Genomic DNA, 11,356 nt, shown 5'->3' with positions numbered 1-11,356 from the left:
CTTATACACTGTTGGTGGGAATATAATTAGTGCACCCACTGTGGAAAGTACTATGGAGTTTCTTCAGAAAATTAAAAATTGAACTACCATATTATCTGCAAATATGACCACTGGGCTCATATATGAAGGAATGTAAGACAGGATACATGCTTTTTGCAGCACTATTCACAATATCCACACTATGGAGTAAGACTACGTGCATTTCAACTGATGAATCGATAAAGAAAATATCATGCACATGCATAGTGGAGAATTTTTCTATCACAAAGAAGAATGAAATTAGGACATTTGCAATAAAATGGATGGAACAGATGATCATCATGTTAAGTGAAGCCATGTTCAGAAGAACAGAAGACAACGGTCCCATGATTCCTCTCTCAAGACATATATACAGATATGTGTGTCCTTCCACCTGTTGTCTGGGTGAGTGTGCGCCAGTGTGCATGCATGAGAAAAGCCAGCCTGGGAAGCTGTTGTCTGGTTCAACTTAGGTTGGGGAGTCCCCTGCAAGTGGTTGCATGGGCCAACCACCCACTGCTTACACCCTGCTGGACTATTAGCCAAAGATGGTGGATCTTTTGGCAATCAGTGAAGCAAATACTAGACTTACAAGTAGAATGGAAAACTTTTGGAGCAGCTGGTCAACCCTTAACCATACCTGGACGAGTTCTTATTGGAGAAGGAGTATTGACTAAGCTGTGCAGAAAGAAGCCTAAAGCAAAGTAGTTTTTCTTATTTAATGGCCTTCTTGTATATGGCAATACTGGCATCCAGAGGAAGAATTACAACAAACAATATATTATTCCCCTGGAAATGTCACTATGGATTCCATCAAAAAACGAAGGAGAATTAAGGAACAGATGGATTATTAAAACACCAAGTCATTTGCAATGTATATTGTCACTGCCACTGAGAAGTCAGAATGGATGAATTGCATAAATAAATGTGTTACCGATTTACTCTCCCAAAGTGGAAAGTCACCTAGTAATGACCATACTGCTGTCTGGGTTCCTGACTCTGAGGTTGACTGTATTTATGTGCTGTCAGAAAGCAAATTCATTATTGTCACCATTGCTAAAAATGTAGTTTTTGTTGTTTGCGGGCCCTGCTGTGAAAGAGCTTTCTTCTTTCCATCCAGTCTTCTAAGCATGTGTGAATGTGTGACCTCTGCTATGATCTTCTTTCCACTGGAGATATGGCAAAGCCTTTTAGATCAGACTCTTACATTCAGCCATTGGAATCTTCTTTAACTGATATATCTGATGATGATCATAGTAGTGACTAAGGACATATTTTGAAATATTTAATCGGATGTGAATATCTGAGAAATCAGCTTTGGGAGAAATGTAAAATTCTGAACTCTTGTCAGTTTTGTTCTAGCCATGAATTTGCCTGAGAAAATTTTTACCAATTTCCATCAATATAATCTTATAGAAAGAAGGTCCCCCATGCTCCCCAGTCCTGCCTTCTGCCCCTGCTCTGTATTGTTACTGGGAGAGACTGTTACAAATAGATGAGATAAATTTTTGGTTTCTTATTTCTGTTTATTTCTAGATTATTTTCTTGGAAAGTTGAGAAAACATGTTTATTTAACAGATCAGGTACTACATTGTTTTTTTTTCTGTTATATGGAAAAACTTGAGAATAGAATGGTGGAAACAAGCATATAATGTGATTAATTAATAATATTGTTAGCTCTTTTTCTAACCATTCTATGTAATGGATGGCAAAACATGGTTTGGAAATATTGTTAAACTGTATTTTTGTATACCAAGTTGTAACTTGTGGTACTACCACTGTTACATGAAATATAAGCCCCTACCTTCTCACTTTTTGGTTTATTTTTAAAAAATACATTGTGTCTTTAAGGTAATAGAAATGAGTATTTATAAATGCATATAATTAGGAATACTTCTAATCTGACAGTTACAAATAACTAAATTTAGAAGTTTCTTCATTTTATAAGAATAAATATTTTTCATAAAATAGTCATACACAGACGTGACAGGATTATAATTAAGAGACTGTTCTGCAAAGAATGAAGGAGAGGTGGGAGAGAATAAGAATATGATGGGTGTGAATAACATCAAAATACAATGTGTCTGCATGGAGAGGCATAAGGAGACCCCATGAAAGCTATTGAAAACCAGAAGACAGAGAGATGGAGAAAAGACAGAGCAATGGAGAGAGTGTTTACATTATCAGGATACAATGTAGGCACATGTGAAATACCATGGGGAAAACACTTTGTACAATTATACATATTAATAAAAGCATCAAAAATGATATTGTTACATCAACATAAAGCTATACATAGAAACCACTGAGTAAAGTTCAATGTCTAAAACATCATCCTTGAAATTATGATCAGGTGATTTTTGAAATGTTTTCAAACCAACTCAATGTGAACAATATTTTTCAAATTATGTTGCTAGGAAAAGTGGATATACACGTGTATATAATTTGGAATTCTTACTGAAGCCATATAAATGGGCTCAATACAGACCATACTCCTAAACATAAGATCAAGAACCATAAAACTTATAAAGAGAAAACATGAATAAATTATCATGATCCTCATTGAAATAATGGTTTCTATATAACACCAAAAGTGCAATTGATGCTAGTAAAAATGACACTGAATTTCATTAGAATGAAGACATTTTGTGATTTAAAAAACACTATCAGTTGTGTGCATGATGACTTACCCCAGTAGATGCAGAACTTGGGAAGCAGATTAAGGAAGTGCTGAGATTGAGATCAGCCTGGGCTGGATAGCCAATTCAAGGTCAGTCTGAGCTACACAGGGAGATTCTGTCTCAGAAATAAGGGATGTGGATTTAGCTGAGTGGTATACAACTTGTCTATAATGCACAAGTCTTTGGGCTCAATCCCCAATATGCAAATAAATATATAAATTGATAAACAATAAACTCAAACTACACTATCAAAAAATGAAAATAAACATAAAGATTAAGAGAATATATTTTTAAAAGATCATAGATTAGGATATTTTATGCAGAATATATAGGAAATTCTTATGAATCAAAAAAGAAAAATATAATAATTAAAAATAGGTGAATGAAAGGGCTGAGAAGATGGCTTGAGTGGTAAAGGGCCCACTTCAAAAACACAAGGCACTTACTTCCAACATTATCACTGCCAAAAAATAACTATAAAAAATTAACATACAAAAATGGTGAATTATAGGGCAAAGCAAAATGGAAGCCTAGGACATTCTAGTGATCATCTCTGCAAAAACATCAATTTGTACAACTGCCTGTGCAAGACAATATTTTCATAAGACTATGACAATGAGCTTAAAGGTCACAGGACCTCCTCATAACAAGAAGGCTGAAGTGGATAGGAAGAGAAGTTTTACATTATCCCTGAAGACCATAAAGCACAGTACAGAGAGAGATGCCATTTGCTTAGGAAAAGAACTTTCTAGTTATCTTTAAATCTGGGCCCAGAATGGTAAATCCCAGCACTTTGGGCACAATCCCATGATACCCAACTCCAGGCCAGTCACCATGGACTGGAGTCCATAGTCCCTTCAAGTTAACCGTGATCTATAATCTGCTTCCCTGAAGATAGGGACAGTGGCCTTGGGCAGTAGAAGGCAACCAGTATCAGACAGGCCACAGGATTTGGGACTGTCCTATCCTTTCAGCAGCCTTATTGATCAAGGAATTCCAGCCTAATACCACATGAGTCTCAGAGGTCATAGGATTCCCACCCAGCAAAGCTTGACTTGGCTGGGATTCCCAGGCTAAGGCATTCTTGTGCAGCAGAGTCTAAGGCAGTCCTGGACTTAGGGACTACATCAGATGGCCTGCCCACATTTCAGGATAGGTTAACAATTGAATGGCATTCCATGTAAGGCCTGTCAGAAAGATAGAATTAACTACTTCCCTCATCAAAACTGCAGGCATGAATGTATGACCAAAAGGTGCAAGAACATGCAAGTAAACATGATATCAGAGTTGAAAATGTAGGGCTGGAGGCATGCCTCAAGTGATGGAGTGAAGCTTAGGAAGCAGAAAGCCCTGAGTTCAAACTGCAGTACCACCAAAAACAAGTACCAATCAACAAACTAAAAAATGCCTGTGACCAATCTTTCATAAATGGAGATGTTTGTAGCCTGTAAAGAAATAAAGTAACCGCTTTAGGAATCTCACAGGTTGTGGTATAAAAAATTGTTTAAAGCAACAAACCTACCCTGTAGCTACTTTCCCTACCTCCTGCATTAGAGCCTCTACAGAACTGTTGGAAGGGGGCTGCTATCAGCACACTAAGAGGAGATTATGCAAACCCATCTCCTTCACACCTATTCCACAGGGTCATAGTGATAAAGAACGTGTAAGTAGTACATGCTATGGCAGCTACCCGTAGGGGTCACTGCCATCTTCCAAAGGCTAAGGTTGCACAAACCCATACAAAACTGCCTGTCTGTTCTCAGCTAGGGGAGCTGTCTTCCCAGCTGTACCTGAGTATTCAGTATTCGTCTGACCTAGGTACTTCCCAAAATAGGCAATGTGTGGCTGAAATTTGAGCAGGACAGATCTGAGAATGACCTGGGCATGGATGAAACTATTGGCACCACAATAGCACACTTTTGGACACTTCTGCTTGTGCACTAGCAGTCAGTTTTGGGTGACATTACAAAGTTTCTGACGTGACCAAGACCCTTTGCAACCCCAAAAAAACTTTCAATATTTTTAAAAAAATTTTTTGATGGAATGGGGTTTTGAACTCAGGGCTTTGCACTTGATAGCAAGCACTGTACCACTTGAACCAAAACCTGCACTCAATATTCCTCTGGTTATTTTTGCAGATGGTCTCAGGAATTATTAGCCTAGGCTAGCTTCAAACAACAATCTTCTGATCTCAGCTTCCATGTAGCTAGGATTATAGGCGTAGTCACCAGTGCCTGGCAAAATCTTTCAATCTTGATTCTGAAAACCAGGAAGAACAATGAAAAAAAGACTCAGTCCTATGGTCTCAGCTGGCACAACACTCATGTGCCTAAAACAAGTTGTACACATTTCACCATCTCCCTCACACATCAAAGTGCAGGGTTAGGGACTGTACAGGAGTCAAATAGGCAAGGAAACCAAACAAAACATTTCCGCAACCATTCCTTTTATCCAGGCATAGTGTACATTCCTAAAAACTGGAAAAAAAAGAAGCATGATCTCAATATGCATAGTGGACTGCTGAATAAAAGATGACTGAAAAATTGTTATCTTACAAGAAAATCATCACCTCAGCCCTCACCCGCTTCTCACTCTCCCTCCTCCCTCCACACCACAGTCATCATCCCACTGATCTTTACATTGCCTTAGACACCCCAGTGGCTCTAACATCCACCTAGTCCCTTCTCTCAACATACGCTACCCACTACTGTATCACAGATACCTCTGGTCCCAATGTCTGGTCTTCCACCACTGCCATCCTGATCTTAACTCCCAACACACCCACACCCACTAACCTCTGAAACACCAGGGCCCAAAACTCCCTTCTGAATCCAGTCTAACTACTTGCCCCCAATCCTTGCCACTCTAAAATACTCTCAGAACCTCATATCAATCATCCTTTCCAAAATCACAGTGCCATGCTGCAGTGTCATTTAGACACAATGTACCCTACCTCAGAACAGTCTCCATCTCTGCATTGAGAAAAGTAGTGCATCTTCCCTCAAACTGTGCCATGGTCACTCATCTCACTCCCCTCCACATGTCACCATCAACAACATGCATTACCTGGCTCAGACTTGAAAGATAAACATCCATCATGAAAACTTCTGGGTGACAAGACAAGACACATAGTGGGACAGAGATGACACAATGCAGCCAGAACAACTCAGAGTGTGAATGTTAACTACCAAGACTCCAAATGTATCCTATCTGGTTCTTGAAACCAAGGGTTTTGGACCTGTCAACTTTTACATCAATATTGTAAGTCCTACAAACTTTAATACATGTTGAATAAAAGTGAACATTCCCCAGGCTCAGAGAAACCCCAGTGCTGCTGACTTTCTCACTCCATCTGCTTAGTAACTGGTCCTCAAGTGAGGTTCAGGCCTCTCTGATCTCCTCTCCTCTACACGGGACATGCTGTCCCATACCTGACTACTCAAGCCCTTCCCAGCTGCCAGCTACTGTGCCACTGGCTGTCTTTGCCACAGGGCAGGGAGCACGGTGTCCTCCTTGAACTGAAATACCTGAGCATGTGGTCCAAGCTGCACAACACCCAAGCCCTGCACACAAGCCCATATCTCTCAGCCTCTGCTGCTTTTCAGTTTGTTTTGTTGTTTCTTTTCTCTTTTTTTGGTGGTACCAGCATTCGAATTAAGGACCTTGCCACTGTGATGCAAGCACACCGCCACTTGAAACAAGTCTCCAGTGCCTTTTGCTTTTCTAAGTCTGCAGATAGGTTTGATTGCTCTTTTCCTGGACTGGGACTCCCATTGCTGGGATTACAGGTGTGGGCCACTAGAGTCCAGCTTGTTTTTTCAAACAGAACTCTTAACATTTTACCAAGAATGTCCTTGAACTGTGATTCTCCAGATCTTCTCAAAGTAGCTGAGATTATAGTCCCTCAGCCTGACTACCTTAATAAAATCCAGTTAGGAAACCCAACTGGATTTCATATTGAATAGCCCTACTGCCTACTGCTTTTTGTAACTTTCACTTTCCTAACTTTACTAAGACTCCACTTAACCACCCATTCCTACTCTCCATCACAACTTTACAGAAAGCTGTTACCTCGATACAAATTAGAGTTAAGTTCCATTCTTGTGAGATTCTTTTCTGATAATAACAGTAATTACTGAATAAAATCTATACTGACAACTTAAACTACTATACCATGTTAACTTTAGTACAATAATACACAAGGAAAAATATAGGAAGTAATTCAGTATATATTGGTGACATAGGTAAGACAGATATATGCTTACAGTATGAGTGTCACCAGTCTAAATTAAAACACAAAACATACAAATTTTGAATTTTCTTATAAGCAATGAGTAATCAATTAAAATGAGTTTGTTGCAATGTATTCACAATTATAAGGTAACTTCTTTTTAAATTTCTTATATTCCAATTCTAATAAGACATGCATGAAACTGAAAAGATTTCTAGGGATTATACTCTATATTCAGATCTTTCAAAAATAAAGCCATAGGCAAAAGGAATCAAACTATTGATATATAATTTATCCCTTCATTTTTATGTAAAACAATGTAATTTCCCAGCCTACCATTCAAAACCAGGAAATCATATTTCAAGATTTACTCATAGAGCCAATAACAGCAAAGCCATTTTTGGTGGTAAGGGAGATTGAACAAAGGGCTGGTGGAGCCACTCCACCAGCCACAGTGAATATAATTCTTGTACAATGTTTTGAATGCTTTTTTTTGCAAACTTATTACTAATTTCATTTGAAAAATATGTCGTGATGGTTTGAATATAAATGTGCCTCATGTCTTCATGTAGGTACATTGGTACACAGGAGGTTGAGCTATTTGTGAGGTCTTGTAATGTCAGGAAGTAGGCCCTTGAAGGAGCACGTAAATCACTAGGACTTGTCCTTGGAGGCTGACTTATCTTCTTGGCCCCTGTTCCTTTCTCTCTACTTTCTCTCTGTCATGTGAAAAACTCTCTTACACCACATCCTTCCATGATGTTCTTCCCAAACGCATGGGACCAAACAACCATGGACTGGAACTGTGAAACTGACTTTTTCATCCCTTAATTTTTTTGTCAGGTATTGCTTACCATACCACAAAAGTACCTAAAACATACACACTGTGTCAGGCTATGTGGCAGGTTCCTGTAGTCACATCTCTACATTTAGGCAGGAGGAACACATGAGCACAGGAGCTTGAGAGTAGGATGTGAAACACAGCAAGACCCCATCTGAAAAATAAAAATGTATTTTCACACATTGTAGAGACTGATGCTGACCAAGAAAAATCACCACATGGGCACAATTGCTTCATACCACAGAGTCAAGATGGATATAAAGGCTGTTTTCCTTTATGTAAATAACCCTATGATATTTGCACAAGATAAAATCAGATTATAAAAGTTTTTTCAAATGTCCCTATCATTGAGTGAAATATAAGTGCAGTTATAATACATCACTTGGAGGCAATAATAGCAAAATTTCTGTTGACTCAACTAAAAAGACATCATTTAAATCCAGTTTGAGAAGACAGATTCTACATAGAATATGTTTCCTGATTACTTCAACTACAACAACCACATGAAAGAGAAAGGAAGGCTGGACAGCTATTGTAAATTAAACATTATTTTTTAAATAAAATATATTAGAACCTGATTGTATCTACAGTCTCAAATGAGCTGCTAAATAAAAAACAATGCTATAGAGAACATTTCAGGGCAAAGTGAAGGTATTCCATTATGGACTGTACATTAGATCAAAGAACTATACATACTAAGTTTTTTGACTTAATTATGTTATGTAGATATCCAAATGTTTCCCTCTGTTCTTTGGAAATATATTATTAGAATGATGTCTGCAAGTTTCACTCAAACTACTCAGAAACTAAGAGTCAATAAGTATAAAGTTTAGATAAAGCCAGATGCTGGCAGATCAAATGTGTAATCCTAGTTTCTCAAGAGGCTGAGATTGTGAGGATGGCTAGTCAAAACCAGCATGGCCAAATATTTTATGAATCCCTTCCAAAATAACCAGAGCAAAATGGACTGGAGGTGTGGCTCAAGTGGTAGAGTACCTGCTTTGCAAGCACAAAGCCCTGAGTTCAACTCCCAATGCCACCAAATATAGAGTTTATACAAAAAAGGCGAGAATAAGACATAGGAAGAAGAAGAGCAGTAGTGGAAACAGAACAATGAAGAATTGTTAAACTAAGTAATCTGCCAAACTATTAAAATTAGTTTTCCAGGTGACAGTGCAACTGAGAGTACTTATTAATATTCCTGCAAGTTCTATTCATTTACGCTTGTCTCAAAAGGTAAATTACAAAATAGCTTCAGCAAATTCATTTGTTAAAAGTCAACCCTAAGAACAACTTCAGAACCCATGTACATATCTACAAAGTATACTTAAAATTGCTCCAGCATCACACAAAGAATGAAAACACATGTGGCACTGAACGGATTGGTTTCGCAGTGTGGTGGAGGAACAGGAATCTAAGGAACAACTCATCATCCCAACGCCAATTATAAAAGGAAGAGTCATCATTATGCTAAGACATAAAATGCTCTGAACCAGCAGTGTGTGTATTTGTGAACATAAGGGGTAGAAGGCAGACATTTCACTGTATATATTTTTATATGTTTTCATTTTTTAACTAGGTGAACATGATAGTACTCAAATGTATAAATAAAAATAAAAATGCACTTTATGAAAAAATTCATTTTTTGTATTGCGGTTTGTACTCTGGGCTTCCTGCTCACTAGACAGGTGCTCTACCTCTTGAGCCATGCCTCCATCATGAAATCATCTAAGTTTTAATAAATATAATGAATACTGGAAACTGAAAATATTACTGGAATGTCTACACAATGAGCAATGGAACCTACTATAACTACCTTTTTAAGATGTGTTTTTCAACATTTGTCCTTGTAGATCTAAACAACTCCTCTACCACTGAGCTACACACCCACCTCCTTGAAATTTTTATATAATATTTTCATAATCTGCAGCATAGAATTTGCATGGAAAAACAGAAGAATAGTGCATTATACAGAAGAAATCTACTCAATAGATGATACTGGGAACATTTACATTCAGTGTTAAATTCAGTCCCTCCAAATATTAGGCTACCCTAAAAAAAGAGCACCTATTTTTTTGGCAGTGCAGGGGTTTGACCCATGGCCTTGAGCTTCCCATGGGAGCACTCTACCAGTAGGTCCATGCTGTAGACTATTTATTTATCATTTCATTTATTTATTTGTGAAGTGAGTTAATAAAATGAACCAAGGAGTACCACACAGGATTTGACTGCATTGGTGTGTCCTCCTCCTTTTCAACAACAGTCATACAACTGACAAATGCAAAGAATAAAGCAGATCCTGCCTGTAAGTTATGACATAACAGGCCAAATACGAATTTATTTACTAACACCCAGATGAATGCAAGCATTTCATCACATTCAGCTCCACTCTCCAGCTAGGCACATTTTATTTCATTTTTGGTGAGACTGAAGTTTGAACTCAGGGCTGCATGCTTGTATAGCAGGCACATTACTGCCCGACCTCCATCTCCAGTCCATTTTGGACTGGTTATTTTGGAGATGGGGTCCTACACATTATTTGCCCAGGCTAGCTTCAAAAGATGATCTTTCTGATCTCAGCCTCCCAATTAGCCAAGATTACAGACATGAGTCAGTGGGCCCCAGCTGACTGGACCTCTAAACCACTGCAGGACAAGGAGGGACTGACACCACTTGTTGCCTGCATTACCACATATCCACAGGCTTACGTTTCTGTATCCTAGTCGCTCCCATTCTCTTACTTGGAAAACAAAGTTGGCTCGACTTAACATACTGCCTAAATGATACGATTCTGAAGGTAACTGCAGGAACGTTACCTGGAAGGAATTGCTCAAATCTGCCGTGGTTTTCTCACAATAAATGCATGCACCTGCATCCTCACTAATTCTGTGAAGGAGCCTTTGGCAGATGTCTCTGAAGTTTTCATAAAGACTAACCTCCTTTTCATTTTCATGGACTCTTTGGCAGATGTGGCCCGTATTAAGGAAAACCACTCAAAAGAGTCTTGAGTGGCTAGAATTGTGCAGCTGTCTTTAAATCTATGCAATTTCCAGAATTTGTGAGTATCTCTGCTAGGAAAATCATCGAATGTCCATAACACATCAGTACAATGATCTGAGATAGGAGGGGAAGGTAACATCACGGAAGGGGACCATAACTGACTACACCTACAGAAAAATTTAAAAAAACTTAAACTGTGCCTGATTTAGGACACAGCCGCAAACCATTAGCCATCCAAATGCTGTCCTACTTCAGCTTGCCTCTAGCAATTCAGATTTGGGAAGTAAGCCAGTCCAGTGATTCCCAAAATATAAGGAACTTAAGGCTTACCATGGATTCTGTTTCAGTAGGTCTGGGGTTGAGTTTATGGTTCCATCTCTATACCAGAGATGGTATAGAGATCTCTATATCAGATCTCCTACCTGTTTCCCAGTGCTGAGGGGATTTAGTTATTAAAACATGGATTTCCATGTTCAAACTGGGATTCAGCTCTGTTCCCTCTTAATATACTGTTCACTGATTTTTCCTCCACACCAGGTTATCTCTAATTAAGACTGGATATTAGTGTCATCTTCATATCAATAT

At 38.5% G+C, this 11,356-nt stretch overlaps 1 pseudogene; it reads left to right on the top strand.

Moving 5' to 3' along the window:
- Positions 1-566: 566 nt before the first annotated feature.
- LOC109680411 (pleckstrin homology domain-containing family F member 2-like) lies at positions 567-1,285 on the top strand (annotated as a pseudogene).
- The last annotated feature ends 10,071 nt before the right edge of the window (positions 1,286-11,356 follow it).

This window comes from Castor canadensis, chromosome 19, assembly GCF_047511655.1.
Source record: "Castor canadensis chromosome 19, mCasCan1.hap1v2, whole genome shotgun sequence".
NCBI lineage: Eukaryota > Metazoa > Chordata > Mammalia > Rodentia > Castoridae > Castor > Castor canadensis.
Note: the sequence above shows the minus strand (reverse complement) of the source record. Positions and strands in the feature narration are given on the sequence as shown.